Below are 18607 nucleotides of genomic sequence, written 5' to 3'. Positions count from 1 at the left end.
ACCTTCAAGTAGGGACTGTGGCAGCTCCATCAAGAAACTGAAATTTCACCTCACAAGAAAATACACGATTAAAGGCATAAGTATTCATTGGTTTTATGTTACCATACAGAAATTCATGAGATAATACATTTATAAAGAAAAGAGATTGGGAAGCTTCACAGCTTTGGAAGCTCTGGTCCACAAATGTTAACCCCGTGCTGTGGACCTCATAGCATTAGCAAGGTCACTGGAGAAGGAAGCCATTTCACTCCATCAGTTAGGAAGCAACAAAAAAGAAATGGCCTGAGACCCCTTAGCCCCCTTCTAGGACATCAGTTTTCTCAGGCTTTCCTGTTATTCTCTATATTTTAAAAGTTTCATCATCACCCACTAAAGCCAGCCCAGGTACCAAGCACTGACCTCTGAGGAACATTCAAGACTTAAACTACAGAAATGTCTACTAATGATGAGGCCAAGATCAACCCTTACATAAGAAAGGCAATTCTGGCAGCAAATTTTTTTTGGCAGGTTAGAAGAAAACCCAAACTTCAAAATGAAGGTCTAGAGGCAGAGGCTTCCTGCCAGGTTGGAGTTAGCTGAGGCTTGACCTCACTGGGAGGCCGCAGGGAAGGGGCACAAGGGAGGTAAGCAGTGTCAGATGGGCTGGAATCACACACAGGATCTGGATCCACGGCAGCTGAGGAGGTCAAATGCAATTCAGTCGTTTCTGGCGTGGGGAATGGAAGAAGTTATTAATCAAGTCAAAAAGGAAACAAAGAAAAGCAGGTTTGGGAGGAGAAAAAGTACACTGAGAGACAGATTTTTTAGACAGAGAACACGAAAACTCTGCGATTCTGTGGCCATCGGGTTCTCCTCTTGCTATAGCTAAAGAAAACTTCATTTCCAAGCTAGTAAGATCGCTTGATGGGTAAAGGCATTTGCCACGTAATCCTGGAGTTGCATTCCCAGACTTATTTAAGTAGAAAAGAAAACTCAACTCCATGGAGTTATCCTCTGACCTCCATACCCAGACCACAACATGGGCATACCCACATCCACATCCCATACACTCACAAAAATATAGACATAAATAACTAAAATAAATAACGATTATTTTCTAATATAAAGCACTAGTCCCATTGGCGTATGCCTTAATTCCAGTGCTTGGAAAGCAGAGGTAGGGAAATGATGATTTCAAGAACAGCCTGAGAGAGCTGGTAAGACTGTGTCTAAAACAGAAGCAAAACAAAAACCCACACTCAGAATTACACTTCACAGACTAGAAGAGATTTCTTTGTTTTTTACACAAAGCAAAAGATTTTGGCTCATTAGTCATGTGCATCTTATCCCGAATGACTCTGAGATCTGAGAGCTAAAATGACAAATGACGAGGCCTTGTCAGTCAAACACAGTGACTCTGGGCAGCCTGCAACACGTCCCCTCTGGCCCAGAGGCAGAGCTGCCAAGCTCCCCATTTCCCAGCAAGGGATGCATTCACCCCCTACTAGTCTCTGTGGTCACCAAGTCCAATGCTAGAAATTAAAACAAAGAAACCCTAGGCATTTCACACTGCTCATGACTCAATGTGCCTCATGGGTAAATTAGCGTGGACCGCTCAATCTACACTTTATTGAATATACAGTAAAAATGTCTGCTTTATCCTCTATCATTAATTTGATTTGAATCAGCTAAGCTTCCCTTAGCAGCCCTCACATGAAAACATTTCTACGCCTTCGACCCTCTGTCTCTCATTCCATGTCACAACTGCCTCCTCCCCATCATCCCAAGCAGAGGTATTCATACTCTGGTTTCCTCCTGCTTCCTACTCTGTGTTCAGGGGAAAGTAGGAATCTCTCTGTAGCCTGGAATCTCCTGAACTTTTTGTCATTGTTCTTTTCATCACCCCTCAATGCCAGGATGACTGTAGTAAAGTAATTTAGACCAAACCAAACGGGCCCTGTCCTCTAAATTCCTCTCAGTGAACTGCTCCTATATCCTGCCACAGAAGAAACCCAACAAGCGCTTAATGGCTTAAAGTGGGAACTCCTTATCTAGTCTGCCATTCAATAAATAGGCAATTCATCCAGAGCTCAGTAAGGTGGTCCTGCAGGTCTGAAGAAAACTCAGCTGCTATCGTAGTAGTTGGAATGTGAAATATCTCCTGTAGCCTCTTATGTTGGGCTACTTGGTCCCCTGCCGATAGGGCTGTTTTAGAAGACCTTGGAGTCTTTATGAGGTAGATCTTTGCTGTAGGATGTGATTCAAGGGGGCTGGCCTTGAAGTTTGATGACCTGGCCTACTTCCAGTGCTTTCTCTGCTGCCTGATTTTAGACACAATATGACCAGTCTCCTCTGCCACACCCACCACCAATGCTGGGCTATATCCCCTTGAACTACAAAGTAAACCCTTCGTCTCTTACACTGCTTATTGCCAAAGCTACCAGAAGAGTTGACTAATGTAGATGGTCTGGGTCTGCACTTGACTGGCTGGTTGGCTAATAGATCATTTGGGGGTCTATAGTGGCTACTAAATGGGGTACCTGGGCTTCTTCCCACATTCTCTCATCTTCCAGTAGACTGACTCAGGATGGTTGTAGTTCAAGAGCAAGAGCAAAGACAATGTATATCTCTTTCACATCTCTGCTGTGTTCTGCAATCCACTATCCTACTGGTGAAACACCTCACCTGGCTATGATGTGAGTGAGGATAGAAGGACAATACCATGGGTTATGAACATAGAAAAGCAGAAACTAGTGATGGAGAGATGGCTTGGGGGTTAACGGCATCTGCTGCCCTTATAGAAGACCTGGGTTTGGTTCCCAGCAGCCACATGGTGGCTCATAATCATCTATAACCCAAGTTTCAGGGTGATCCAATGCTTTCTTCTGGATTCCACAGACACTGGGAACACACATGCCATTTGAAGGGTCCACAGATGTTAACTGGGGAAAGATGACATTCTAGACAAAGACAGCAACCTTACAGAAGTTTGGTAAGGAATAGAAAGAAGGTAAATATGGCTAAAATATCAAGGCATAATGGTAGACTATTATCTTACTTTGGTTTATATTGTGGGGATAAACACCATGACCAAAGGCAACTTGAAGAGGAAAAAGAGGTTTATTTTTATCCTACAACACTCAGGTCACAGTCCATCTTTGAGAAGTTCGCACGGAAGCTCAAGTGAGGACCTGGAGGCAGGAGCTGATGTGGAAGCCATGAAGGAACGCTGTTTACTGGCTTGCTCTCTGACCTGCTCAGCCTGATTTCTTCTAAAACTCAGTACCCCAGTCCAGGGGTGGCCCCACCACACAAAGTGGGCTGGACCCTCTACATCTATCATTATTACATTGAAAACACCCCTGAAAACTTGCCTGCAGGCTGAAATAATGGGAGTAATTCCTCAATTGTATATATACTTGTGCTGTGGGATGTTCTGTATGGCAAATGTGTTGTTAATTAGTCAGTAAATAAAACACTGATTGGCCATTGGCTAGGCAGGAAGTATAGGCGGGACAAGGAGGAGAATAAAGCTGGGAAGTAGAAGGCTGAGTCAGAGAGACACTGCCAGCCACCACGATGACAAACAGCATGTGAAGATGCCGGTAAGCCACGAGCCATGTGGCAAGGTATAGATTAATGGAAATGGATTAATTTAAGCTGTAAGAAAAGTTAGCAAGAAGCCTGCCATGGCCATACAGTTTATAACCAATATAAGTCTCTGTGTTTACTTGGTCGGGTCTGAGCGGCTGTGGGACTGGCAGGTGAGAGAGATTTGTCCTGACTGTGGGCCAGGCAGGAAAACTCTAGCTACATACTTGCGTCAAGCTGACAAACCCTACCAGCAAACCAGCAAAGCAGATGCAAACCCCTGACCAGCATGAGGAGACTAGTAAGTAGGAATGAGGCCATTTGAGGATTTTTAGAGGAAAGACAGTAATGCACTACATACATACAGGCAAGCATTCATACATGTAAGATAAAAAATAAATCCATCTCATTGTAAAAAGAAAGAAGAAACAAATAAAGGCCATCAGAACAACGGAATGTCCATCACCAAAGCTGTCAGCTCTGAGTTCAGTCCACACATTCCCTTCTTATAGCCTTCACCTCTTCTGTTCTATCCACACAATAGTTGCGTCTGGCCAGAGTGCTAGAACAGACTCATTAACTCTTCCTTTAGGACTTCCCCAATCTTGTCTGCACACTGTGATAGAGTGCTATTAAAAATCTAAATTGGAATTTGGCCCACTAATTAAACTTTCCCCATGACTTTTCATTGCACTTAAAGATAAAATTACCTTAAAATGAACTGTTAACAGGGCCTAAAATCATGTATATCAAGTCACCTATTACTATAGTTTTATTACTACAGTCAATGATGCTTTTTCATAAATAGAGTCCAGAGGTAAATTGTAACACCGCCCTTCCTCTGAAGTCCTCATGTGGTGTGACTCTTCCTTCCTAGGCTCTTGTACCTGTGTGCCCTGATGGGTCAACCAGGCATCTCTTCTGTCTGTCCTTTATTGAACTTCCATTACATTATTGCATTGCCTGGGATGCCATTCTCTTAGCTCTTTTTTTTCCAGTTAATGCCTAAGAACCCTTAAAATGCTGTAGGAATCACTGCCCAGGGAAATCACTCACAATTCTCAGACCAAGTGCCTCTTCTCATGAGCTCATTGAGTCCATCGTGCTTATCAGAGTTGTTACCTCCAACAAAGACAGGGACCCTGCTAGGCTTGAGTACGTTCAACCCTATGTCTGAATGGATTCATGGATCATGTGTATGAAAAATCATTATAACAGAAAATATGGCTGAGGATGTAGCTCAGAGATAGGGAGTGTGCCTAAAATGTGCCAGGCTCAAGGTTCAATCCTCAGAACTGCAAATAGGAAAACAAAAAAGAAGAGGGAGGAAGGAAGGAAGGAAGGAAGGAAAGAAGAAAGGAAGAACGAAAAACAGAAATGAAAATAAATACTTAAGACTATAAACAGTCTGTAAATGCCCTTTACTTAGAATCACAGTATCAGTTTCCAGAGAACATTTAAATTACATGTTACTAAAATAGAAAGGAACAGGTGATAACGCAGACCAGAGAAGGAACCAATCTAGGCTCAGTGATTTGCCACAGACCTCTTGTCATTTTTGAAAGTCCATAGGAAGTGCAGTCAGACTACAGGCTTCATTCTCCTTCTGGATGACAAGACTCCAGCAAGAAGCCTACACATCCCTCAGGTGCAGGGATTCTCTGGTAAAAAATGTAACTTCACTTCTCCCTGTATAGAAGCCTACACTTAGACCCCTCCTTCTCTTCTCTTCTTTCCCTTTGCCTCACTGGGTGTAGAGAATTCACACCCAGGAAAGGAATGAGAACACACACACACACACACACACACACACACACACACACACACACACCATAAAATGACACCAAATTGTGTGGCAAGAGGGTAGAGAGAAAGGCACATGAATGGTCCTCACTACTAGGAACCCAAGGCATTTCAGGGCATTGGCTCTTCTTGAATTTTTCCATCCTCTATTACAAGAATGAATATAAGAGATAATGAAACATCAAACAAACTAATTTGTCAATTCTAGGATGTGACATCGTGACCATTTATTTCTGAGGTTGCTAATGTCAGCCAGTGACCTTCTAGGATTACCCACTGCTGAAATGTGAAGAGGAAATTTAATAAGGAAAGGTTAACTATCACTCAATGCACCAACAAAATGTGACAATTTTTTTCTTTTACGGTTAAGCAGAAAAATAATCTACAAACCAACCCTATGTCTTATGATACATAGTTAATGCTTATCACCAAAATTCTAATGGCTGCTCAAATTATATAGAGGATAATATTTGCCAAGGTCTTATGTAGCTGAAGTCATAGACATGCCTTTAAAGGTCAGCTGTAAAACCAAATAACAAGTTCGAAGGAAAATGCATTTTCCACCATGAATTCACAATAAAAATAATCTCCTGCTCCATGTGACTTTTCTTTTAAGTGTGCTTGGCACCAAGACAAAGCTAATAGATGAATTACACATGATCACAAGCCCATTTTGCTCTGCAGCACCACAGATCAAAAGGAATGGCTCCTGTTGTGAGCAGGTAATAGCCCTACCCAATGCTCGCTCACATATGCTTCCGCCGAGCATCAGCAGGGCTTCAAGAATGACACGCTTAAACAGTCACATGTTTAATATCTATTAAAGTCACTGTGCCAAGGCTGAACAGCGCTGCCTGGGAGCAGAAAAGACAGGAACACAACCAAGGGCTGGGCACACACAGCTGAGAGCCGTACCCCATCATCTGGAGCTGTTCTAGAAGTCTCCCCTCTCTTCTGGCCAGACTGAAGAATTTGGACTGGGTATCCGTTAAGTACTGACAAGGTGTACTTGTGCCTCTAAGCAAAGCTTGACTGTACAATTGCCAACACCATATTCTTCACTCTGAATTAGTTAGGTTCTTCAAAAGGCGATGGTATTGAGTACTGTAATGTTTCCTCTCGGCTTTTCTTGCCAATTACTTAAGGCTTCTACTAAGAAATAAAGAGACAGAACACAACCAAAGTGTCTCTCAGAAACGTTTAGTCTTGTACCTGTAACCTATCCCACACTAAGTGGACTTTCTGCTCTGTCAAGTATAGAAGTCATCGGAAAGAGGTCACCCACCACTGGGCCCATGGGAAAAGAGGACAGGTGACAAATGCCAAGCATCTTTCTTGCCTACACAAATGTATTTCCTACTATGTGTTTTCACGATTGGATTTATTGCTATAATTTCAGAAGAGGAAATCTATTCTAAGAAAAATGGAGGAATTTGATTAAAGTCATTCATCTAGCAGGCATTAGAAGATTTGATCCCAAGGTAGTTCCCCAAGTCTGTCGCTTCCCTCTGTGACACTGAGCTGATGGACTGGAACACTCATAGTCTAATGGGTCTGCAAAGCTGTCAGCTCTTAACAGACATCCAGGGAAGCATAGGGACAACCCCTTGCCCAGTACACTAGCCTCATATGGGTGTGAGCTGTATGCATGTTCACGGCACCTCTAGATAAAGGGGCTGTGCCAGGAAGGAGGAAAAGGGTCCACTTTAAAATAAAGGAACTGAGCATCAGGGGCAGCCACAGGAAGCGGCAAGACGCTAAAGTGCTAGACTCGTGGCCTCAGTGTTACTGTTTACTGAATTATTATTACATGGAGATGAGAGACAGTTCGATAGGGTTGGTTCTCCCCTTCCATCTTTACATGAGTCCCGGAGACAGAACTCAGGTTACCAGGCTGATATAGACAAGCGTTTTTCTCAGCTGAGCTTTCTCCATATTCCTGACCTCAGTTTTGGTCCAATCTCAGCTTCTACCGCCCCCTGAACTTCTTGCCTCGTCTGTGGAGCTGATGCAATAAGGCTCACATGACATTCTTCTGAGGCTTACATAAGACTCCATATGCACCGTTCTCAGGGCCGTCTGTGATTGAGGGCAGGTGCACAGGAAACGTTCGCTGGATCCAAGTCCAAAAAGACTCTGCACTGCAAATCAGTAGAACTCAATACATCACCCTTCCCGTTGTTTTGGATGTCAGGAGGCATCCACCACTGCCTCAGCATTCCCTGCACCAAATCCAAATCACATGCGTTATAAATGTATCTTGTATTCTAATGTCACAATCCTTGACTGGCTTTAAGTTAAGGGGAAGATGTAAGGGGTGTGTGCCTGTGTGTTTGTATTTGTGAGTGTGTGTATGTGTGAGTGCATGTGCACACATACATGTGTGTTTCAGGGTGTTTGTGTGTGCATGCATGTTTTTCTCTCTGTGTGTACGTGTAAGGGTATGTATGTGTACACATGTGCATGTGTGTTTCTGTGTGTGTATGTGCATGTTTTTATGTATATGTGTGCATGTGTTAGTGGTGTGTGTGTGTGTGTGTGTGTGTGTGTGTGTGTGTGTGATCCTAAAAAAAGCTGAATAGTCACAAGCTAAAGTAGAGTAAAGACTTCTTCCTTCTGCAAGAATAACAATTCAGAACACAAGGAATGCCCAGGGGTTACTAAGGAGAGGTGAAATGGTCACATGGGGTCACCTAATGGGAAGACAGCAAGTCTGATTAATGACATGCTTTCACGGGAGCAAAGACTCCTTGTGCTATGTAGGGCAAAGAAAGAGAAGCAAACAGTGGCCACTTGGACTCCTCCCTGTACTCCAATAAAAGACAGACAGACCTAGACACATACAAAAGCATCATGACAAAAAGCCAACGTAGAATCAAATGCTACTGAAAAGAAAACAGACTCACTATTTAGGAACCCAAGACATCTCTCAGGAACAGGAAACAGTTCATCTGGGAAGGAGGGCAGCAAGGAGAGGCAAGCTGAAGAGACCAGGCACACGTGCAAGGGACCCATCAGGTTGTAGCTACGGATCCAAAATCCTGCATATGACAGCGAGCCGCGCCTCCAAGCAAAGCGAGCAAATAAAGCTAACATTTCCGAAGAGAAGTGAGAGAATAATTACCACGTAACAAAAGCGATTTCTCAGTTTGTTGTCACCAGAAATCTTTTATTCAAAAAGCCCCGAACAAATATATACTTCGATTCATTTTCAAGGGTACACTCACACACAAAGGCAGACACATGGTAGGAACTGGGGCCTGCGAGACTTAAGACCATCAGGCACCGAGATCTCCCCACCCCCACCAGGCAGGATCATACACTTCTGCAGAATACTTCTGGAATGGCATGGTGTGGGTCTGGAGAGATGGCTAGCTCTCTGACTGTCTCTGAGAGTCACACTTCCTGTGAAGGACCCTGGTTTGGAGAGGAAAAGCAGGGCAGAAGAGAACAGTTCTGAGTTCTAGAGATAGCCAGCAAACCCACAAGGGGCTGATGAGGCACTATAGGCATTCTTAGACCCCAAACAACTACTCAAGAGACATCTGAGTTCCCAGAGTGCATTTTGGGGTCGAGTTATTAAAGGGACCATGTGCTAGTTTTATGTCAATTTAATATAAGCTAGAGTCATCAGAGGAAAACAGAGCCTCAACTGAGAAAATGCCTCTGTAAGATCTGGCTTCAGGCAAGCCTATAGGTCATTTTCTTAGTGATTGATGGGAAAGGATGGATCCCATTGTGGGTGGTGCTGTCCCCTGGGCTGGTGGTCCTGGGTTCTATAAGAAAACAGGATGAGAAAGGCAAGAGGAAAAAGCCAGTCGGCAGCACCCCTCCACAGCCTCTGCATCAGCTCCTGCCTCCCTGTTTGAGTTCCTGCCCTGTTGGAGTTCCTGCCCTCACTGCTTTTGGTGATGAACTGTTAATATGGAACTGTGAGTGAAATAAACCTTTTCTCCCAAGTCGTTTTTGGACATGGTAGTTCATCACAGCAATAGTAATCCTAAGACATACCAAGAACACGGCAAATTCTTACATATACAGCGTCCTCAGCACACAAACTTTCCCAAACAAATCTAATTCACAAAATACTCATTTTAACAAAGGTAGTTTGATGGTTTATAACTCAAATCTGAATCCAAAGATACTTCATTGCTAATACTTTCCATACAAATGACAAATGTCCAGTTCTAATTATTGCGTTTAATTTTAATTGTTTTCAAGGAAAAGCAATAGGGTACTATCTTATCACAATATGAACAATCACCCAAGGAAGCCCTCTATGGGAAGGGCTCAGCATTCAAAGATGAACAAGACTAGTCCCCACTTCATGGGGTCTAACACTGAGCTCTCCAGGTCCCATCACTGCTTAATTTCCATGGCCACACCTGAGCTGAACCTTTAAATACCCCTAGTTCTGGTGGAGGCTCATGCCAAAATTATGTCAATACCTGTATCCTTCTCAGGAAAACTCCAGAACACTTCTACTGGCCTAATGTGGGACAACAGCTTTGACATTATGAGGCGTGGTGTGAATTGACAACTTGACACAACCTGGAATCACCTGGAAGAGGGCATCAATGAGGGATGGTCTACATCAGGTTGGCCTGTGAACATGTCTGCAAGATATTGTCTTGATTGCTTTAGTTGATGGGGGGAAACGTAGCCCACCATGGGAGGCACCATTCCCTCAAAAGGGGATCCTGACCTGAATGAGTGTGTAGAAATAAGGGTCAGCACAAGCAAATGAGCATTCATGCATCCTCTCTGCTCTTGTCTGTAGACTTGGAATTGATGAGCTGCTTCAGGCGCTAACCACTGTGACTGTCACACAATGACATACTATATAAACAGAGACTGTGCACTAAAATAAGCCCTCCCTCTGCTTAGTTGCTTTGTGTCAGGATGTTTTATCACAGCAACGAAAGTGAATCTGTGGCAGGCACTAAGTTTTCAGTGCATCTATAGGGTACCTTTGCCCTGTTCTTCTGGGTGACTGGGCTTGGCATAAGGGCTCCTCCACCATGAGAAAAGCAGACACTGTGAAGACATGTCTCTGAGGACAAAATATCACCCATTTTCTTCTCTGGGGTGCTTACTGTCCCTCTGGCTAGAAACAAACTGAACCTTTACACAAGTATCTCCTCCTCAGTCTGCATCAACCTGGAAGAGGCCAGAGAAAAGTGCCTTTGCCATCTGCCAACTCCTTAGTTCTCTCTGTCCTTTGCAGCAATAACTGTGAATATCAGAGCCACCATGCTGTGGGATATCAGTCCACCCTCTTTGTTGTGTAAACCTATGGAAGTCATTCAGAAACCTCCTCCTTCATAGGCATCCAATCCAATAATTTCTATGTACTTAATTATCCCCCAGTCTGTTTCTTCCATGTTTCCCACTGCAACCATCGACCACCTCTCTCATCAGCAAAGGGCACTCTGTCATGTGGCCCCCTCAAGTCTTCACTTATTTATTAGTCACCTTCTAAACTCAGTTCAAGTAATCATCTCTTGAGAAAAGCCTTCCCTGATCCCTAAGATCTCATGGATTTTCCTACATTTATACAGTTACAAGAATCCTTTAAAAAATGCCAATTTCTGCACTATGCCAGTAAATTCAATAAAGAGTTTACCAAGTCAGCAAGGTATCTGACTTGGTTTATAATCAATTGACATTTCCTAAATGAAAGGATAAGTGTGTAAATGATTCATAACTTTGCTGGCCTTGAGTTCTAAAGCCAAGCTATATTAATTTCGAATCTCAGCTATACTGTTTAGAAGGCAATGACTTAGGATAATTTTGTTTCACTCTTTGTATCTTTTCAAAGGAAGGCAACCTTGTTTATCTTCTCAAAGAACCTGTTCTTTGATTCTTCCATTCTTCATATTGTTTTCTTTGTTCCTATGTCATTAATCTCTGCTCTGGTTATTCTTTCCTGTCATCCGCTACATTTATATTTGGTTGGTTCTGGTTTTTCCAAATTTTTGAGTTGCTTCATTAAGTCATTTAGCTGTGTGTTCTTTCTGATTTTTCGGGTTTTTGTTTGTTTGTTTTTCTGTTTTTTGCAAGATGGTTTTTCTGTGTAGCTCTGGCTATCCTGCAACTTGCTCTGCAGACCAGAGATTCCCCCTGCCTCTGCTTCCCTGAATGCTGGGATTAAGTGTGTGTACCATCACTGCCCAGTTTTCTGATTTTTTAAGGTAGGCACTTAGAAGTATAAATTCTCCTTGTAGGAACCACTCTCAATGTGTACCAGAAGTTTTGTTGTGTTTTGTTTTTATTTTCATTTAGTTCTAAGAAATGTTTTATTACTTTCTTGATTTTTTTTCTTCTGGCCCATTCAACATGCAGTAGGGAGTTGTTTAATCTCCATAATTTTGTATGTATTTACTGGAGATTTGTTTTCTGTCAAGTCTAAGTTTTATTGCATTATGGGCAGATGGAATACATGGATTCATTTCAATCTTTCTGAATTTTTAGAGATTCATTTTATGTCCCAGGATGTGGTCTTTTTTTAGAGAAGTTTCGCTGGTCTGATGAGTAGAATGCTTGTTCTTCAGAGATTGAGTGGAATAATCTGTAGGTATCTTTTAAGTACATTTGATGTATGGTATCATTTAATTTTGATGTTCCTGTTTATTTTATTTTTTTGTCCAGATGGCCTGTCTATTGGAGAAAGTAGGATATTGAAGTCACTTCCTATTAATGAGTTGATGTTAAGCTATGTCTTTAAATCCAGTAGCAGATATTTCTATGAAATTAGGTGCCCCATATCGTATTATGATAGTAATGTCTGCTTAGTTAACTGTTCCTTTTATGGGAATGAAGTTTCTTTATCTCTTCAGAATAGCTTTATTATGAAGTCTATTTTGTCATATGTTAGAATATGAATGCCTGCTTACTCTCTGGTCTCTTTTGGAGTCCATTATCTTACTCTAAGGCAGTCCCTATCTTTAAAGCTAGGATGTGTTTCTTGGAGACAGAAGATGGATTAAATCACTTTGTACATACATCCAGCCTGTGTCTTATGATTGAAGAATTGAGGCTACCGATGTCTAGGATTATTATTTAAATGTGTGTGTTGATCACAGTCATTGTGTTGTGGTTGTTCTATTCTCAGTGGTACTTTGTGTTTTAGCAATTTTGGCTTGACGTTTCTTTCTGTAGTCTCCTGGCTCATCTCTTCATTCCTCTCTTTGGCCCAAAATACTCTTTCCTGTATTTTCTTCAGGCTTTGTTTGTTATCTTTTTCCTTCAACTATGGTGGAGAGTTTTGCTGCATCATTAGTCTAGGTTGGCCTTCACGGTCTTTTAGGACTCGGGATACATTGTTCCAGGCTCTCCTTGTTTTCAGTGAGAAATCGGCTGTTATTCTGATGGATTCTCCCTTATATATGACATGTGGTTTTTTGCTTGCAGCTTTCAATACACTTTCTTTGTTCTGTATACTTAGTGTTTCATCTATGATATATCATGGGGATTTTCTTTTCTGGTCTTGTCTATTTGGTGTTCTGTGTGATTTTCTCCTCAATAGATACAAGAAAAGACTTTAACAAAATCCAATATGACTTCATGATAAAAAGAGGAAAGATACTGAAGTACAAGTGTGTGTGTATGTGTGTGTACTGAGTAAATTATTTATGAGAAATCCACACCCAACATCATCCCTAAATAGAAGAAAAACTTGAAGCAACTCCACTGAAATCAGAACAAGACAGGGACATCACTATCCCCACTCCTTTTCAATATTGTGCTCAAAGAACTCTCCAGAACAATAAGGCAAGACCAGAAAATTAAAAGGGTACAAATAGAGAAAGAAGAAGTTAGGCTGTCCCCATTTTTAGATGACATATTATACATTAGAGGTCCCAAAAAATCTACAAAAAAAAAACTTCTAGAAATGGTAAAGACTCTGCGACAAGATACAGAAACAACTTGCAAAAATCAATAGTGTGTCTACACACCACCAACAGATACACAGAGAAAGAGGTCACTGTCACACACCCTTCACAATAGCCCCATAGAAAATAAAATGTCTAGGAATAAACCTAACCAATGAAGCGGAGGACCTCTACAATGAAAACTTTCAATCTCTGAAGAAAGAGATGGAGAAAGGCACTAGAAAATGGAAACACATTCCATGCTCATGGGTTAATGGAATTAATATTGTGAAAATGACCATTTACTAGTAGTGAAATGACCATTTTATCATTAAAAGCTATTTAAAAATTCAGTGCAATAAGAATCAAAATCCCCATCTCATTCTTCACAAAAATAGAACTATCCTAAAATTCATATGGAGCCAGAAAAGACACCAGACAGTAGAAACAGTTTTGAGCAAAAAGAACAATGCTGGAAAGATTACCATTACAGATATCTGATACTGGACAAAAACAGACATGTAGCTCAATGGGACAAAAATGAAGACTCAAGCATGAGTAAGTGTAACTTCGGCCATTTGATATTTAATAAACAAAACAAAAACATATTGAAGAAAAGAAAGTATCTTGAACAAATGGTGCTAGGAAAACTGCATGTCCACATGCAGAAGAACAGAATTAGACTTGTGTCAATCACATTACTAATTCCAAATGGATCAAATACCTAAATGTGAAACCTAAAACTTCTAGAACATAAGTTGTGGTGGTATTGTGTTCCCCAAAATATTGTACACCCTAATAAACTTATGTGGGGTCAGAGACAGAACAGCCACTAGATACAAAGGCTAGAAAATGGTGGCACTCACACCTTTAATTGTAGCATTCCAGAGGTAGAAATCCCTCTGGATCTCTGTGAGTTCAAGGCCACACTGGAAACAGCCAGGCATGGTGACACATACTTTTAATCCCAAGAAGTGAGCCTTTAATCCCAGGGAGTGATGGCAAAAACAGAAAGATATATAAGACGTGGAGATCAGAAACTAGAAGCATTTGGCTGGTTAAGCTTTTAGAGCAGCAGTTCAGATGAGATCCATTCAGATGAGGACACAGAGGCTTCCAGTCTAAGGAAACAGGATCAGCTGAGGACCTGGCAAAGTGAGGTAGCTGTGGCTTGTTCTACTTCTCTAATCTTCCAGCTTTCACCCCAATAACTGGCCTCAGGTTTGATTTTATTAATAAGAACTTTTAAGATTCCTGCTACAATAAGTAGTAGTCTACATGCTATATGTGTAAGAAAGGACTTTCTGGATAGGACTCAGTTCACTCAAGAATTCAGACCAACCATTGACAAATGGGACTTCATAGAACTAAAATGCTTCTGCACAGCTAGAGAAACAATCCACCAGGTGAAGAAGCAACCCAAAAGATGTGGGAGAATCTTTTGCCAGCTATACATCTGATGAGAATGATTAATATCCAGAATATATAAGGAACTTAAAGGAAAAAAAAAAAACAGAGTAAAACAAAAAATAAAATCAACAGCAAACATCCCATTCAAAAACTGGGCCAGGGATCTAAATAGAGAGTTTTCAAGTAAAGGGAGAAAAGGGACAAGAAATATCTCAAAAATATCCATCATCCTTAGCAATCAGGGGAACTCAGATCAAAACAGCTTTTGGATTCCCTTTAGCCTAGTCAGAATGGCCAAGCTGAATAAAACAACTGAGGACAAATGCTGAAGGGGATGTGAGGAGCAGGGCACCCTCACTCACCCTCGGTGGGACTGTAAACTGCTGCAGCCACAATGGAACAAACCTGCCACATGACCCAGCCGTGCCACTGCTTGTCACATGCCTAAAGAACATGACATTCTATTCCACAGCCATGCTCCTCTTCTTATTCACAAGAGCTAGGAAATAGGAACACACTAAATGTCCTTCAACCGATGAATGGATGATGCCAAGTTCAGTATGATGATGGAACACTCCTTAGCTCTAAAAGTACAAATGATATAGTGACATTGTTCAGGTAAATGGATAGAATGAGAAAGAAGCCTATCGAGGGAGGTAATCCAGTTTCAGAAGGACAGATGTCACATGCTCTCTCTTTTCTAAGGTTTCCTGGCTCCAAATCTTCAGATGTTGAGTACAGATTCTAGAGTGACTGCAGAACACCAGAGAGGAAAAAGGGTACCGTTGCAAGGTGGGGCCAGGGGCAACAGCCAGGGAAGTATCAGGATACTAGTGATCCGAAAGGGAAATCGGCATTTGTTACATCACGGAAGAGTGGGAGAACAGACAAGATCGTCCCTGCAAAGACACACAGTGACATGTTTTCTCCAGGTAGGCCTGAATTCCTACTGGCCCACTCGGTTATGAATTCAGTGGATTATTTCCTTGGTGAGATCAGGTCCTTCGGTCCTTCATGACCCAGACATCTCTGATGACTTCGTCTCCAAAGCCTGCTGCCCTGAAGTCCAAGCCCTCAAACACAGGAAACTTTGGGAAACATTTCCAATCCAAACCTCCACACAAGGTCTTCCAAAAGGGCAAAACCTTCAGCCTACTGGACAATAAACTAAAACTCTCTGACTGGGGAGTGACTGGTACTGTCCCCTGCATCACCTGCAGAGAGCTTTGCTCTGAGTGAGGAGACACAAGCCTGAAGGAGTGTCAACCCTCCGCCGCCCCTCTCCTGCCCCCCCCCAGCACACACCCCACAGACCAATCCTAAAAATCCTCTTCTTCACATGGGGGCAAGCTAACACATTCTGTGACGGACCAGAGAGTGCATATTTTAGTTTTCTGGGGCATATGCTCACTGTCCCAGCTTTGAGATTTTGTGTCCAGAGCATGTGAGCAGTCAGTTTCATTATATAAAAGTGGCTCTGTTCCCAAAACACTTTATTCGTGGACATTAAAATTTGAACTTAATTTAATTTTATACACCACCATTGTTATCCTTCCTTTAACTTTATTCTAACATTTGAAAACGTAAAAACCATTCTTAGCTTGCAGATTTTGCATAAACAGGAAGTGCCTGAACTTGGCCAGGAGTTGATTTCTGACTCCTAATTTAATATGGTGCAGAAATAACTGCTCTTTCATGCCCATTGATTTCCTAATTGCTCTTCAGATCTTCCAGAGAAGAGCAGCAGGCCCATCCCTAATAGAACCATAGAAGTTGCAAATAACACTGAAAAGACCCAGGAAATGGTGCCATTCCTCATGTCACAGCTTCTGACTGGGACCTTTGCACAGCACCATTTCGCTCCTCTCTAGAGGGTAAATCAGGATACAAGTGAAAACACATCTGTGCAATTAATGTCACCGCAATGTCCCTAGTATAAACAGCATTCCTTCAAAAATAAAGTTCACGTGTTTTTCTTAGAATACACATAGAAAATACAGAGAAACCCATGTACCATTCTGCCACTGGGCTATGAGCAGAGGCACCCTAAGAGCTAAGAGGTGCTGGCTGTATGACTAATGAATACAGTGTCTATGAAGACATTGGAAATTCAGCAATACTTGTCAAAATTACAAATACATGTTTTGATTGAGCAAACCCACATCTAGCAAATTCTCTCTCCCTCTGTCTGTCTGTCTGTCTGTCTGTCTGTCTCTCTCTCTCTCTCTCTCTCTCTCTCTCTCTGTGTGTGTGTGTGTGTGTGTGTGTGTGTGTGCAGTTTATATATACAAGAGGGCCACATACATCTATCAACAGGACATGGACATTCTGTGTGATAGCATGTAAGATTAAAAACCTAAATAGCAGAAGATAACCACATACATTATGGGGCATTCACACGCATCATGGAATGCTACACAACTGTACATGTGTAGGTACATGTGTGAACACACATGACTGGTTCTCATGATTTGTAATGTTATGGTCGATTGAGTCATTACAGACACTGAATTAGCAAACACTGAATCATCACTCCTCCAGGGATATTCATTTCCCACAAGTTCTGCTTACATTTTTATGCACTGATCAATATGTAATTTGTTTTATACATGTTTCTGTTCTAAAGACACATTATTTAGTATACATTATGGGTTAGTCAAGACGTGTTTTCTCCCTAAGGCATATCATACCAGACAGTATTTCAAGTCTGTGCTCAGAGGCCATTTAAAATGCACAAAAAAAATCAAATAGAAAGTCAACCCAAATGCATAAAAATTGAAAAAGATGTTACTATGTTGACTTTGAAAAGGATATCTATGGTATAGGCTGATGTAAAGAGAGCATCACCCTACTTGGGAACACACACATGAGATGATTCAAATGTTCCCTAGCTTCTAGGGTCAAGACCAATGCTAGCAGGCACCATTACTTTGAGCCTAACTAAGGTAAAACATTATGATGACAGAAATGAGTGTAGGAAAGGCAGCTGCTCACTGCATAGACCCGGAAGCAAATGCGAGCAAGAGGAACAGGCTCATTAGGCTATGACCAACTTCCTCCAGAGAGGCCCCACCTCCTGAAGTCTCCACCACCTCCCAAAGGGATCACATTTGGACCTCATTAATGGGATAATTCACTGATGAGGCTAGAGTCAAAGGTCAAATCAATTTAAAAATCTGAGTTGGCAATCAGGCCTTTAGAACATGGCTTTGGGGGATCATTTTAGAGCTACATCATAACAGTGGACAAACCTGCAAAATGGGAATCCACAAATAATGTTCTAAAGCATACACACACACACACACACACACACACACACACACACACACACACACACACCTTTACACCATATAGAATCACCTTCATAAGATAACAAACTGATCAAAAAATTAAAAGTAAAATGGTATGCACATCATGTGACATGTATGAAACACAATTAATTTGTGAAGAGTTATGTAACTGAGGTGTGATGGTAACCAGATTTTCAACACAGCCTTCCCTCAATTATTTTCATGAATGTAAGTTTTCAAGAAATTGACCATGAGTTTTAAAATTCTCTATGATGTCTTATTTTTGGTTTGGGTAAAAGTAAAAGATGGATACTGGTTAAAATATATACATATTTTACATACTCAGGAGTGAGAAGATGAAAGAATAAACCCACGAAACCCTCTAAAAGAAAGAAAAGGAAATCAGAGTTTAGTAACAAATGGGATCTGGGCATTTGAGAGATGTATGGTGTGGGCAACCAAGTGAGTCAACCAATAAACCATTAATCACAACCACTTGATGACCAAATCCACAAAATGGTGGACAGAGAGAATCAACCCCATAAGTTGCCCTCTGATCTGCATACACATGCAATATATACGAATACCCATAAACACACACACACACATACACACCATGCTTATGCATGAACATGAGAACATGCACACTAATAATAAATA

At 41.6% G+C, this 18607-nt stretch overlaps 1 protein-coding gene across 3 annotated transcripts in view; it reads right to left on the bottom strand.

The window, feature by feature from the left end:
* Window positions 1-18607, bottom strand: part of Zmat4 (zinc finger matrin-type 4) — a 388695-nt gene that overhangs the window by 222647 nt on the left and 147441 nt on the right. The gene's annotated exons all lie outside the window — the stretch shown is intronic.

The sequence above is a fragment of the Peromyscus californicus genome, unplaced genomic scaffold (assembly GCF_007827085.1).
Source record: "Peromyscus californicus insignis strain IS unplaced genomic scaffold, ASM782708v3 Scaffold_23__1_contigs__length_62951481, whole genome shotgun sequence".
Taxonomy (NCBI): Eukaryota; Metazoa; Chordata; class Mammalia; order Rodentia; family Cricetidae; genus Peromyscus; species Peromyscus californicus.
The sequence above is the reverse complement of the archived record's forward strand: the minus strand, read 5'-3'. Positions and strand labels throughout refer to the sequence as shown.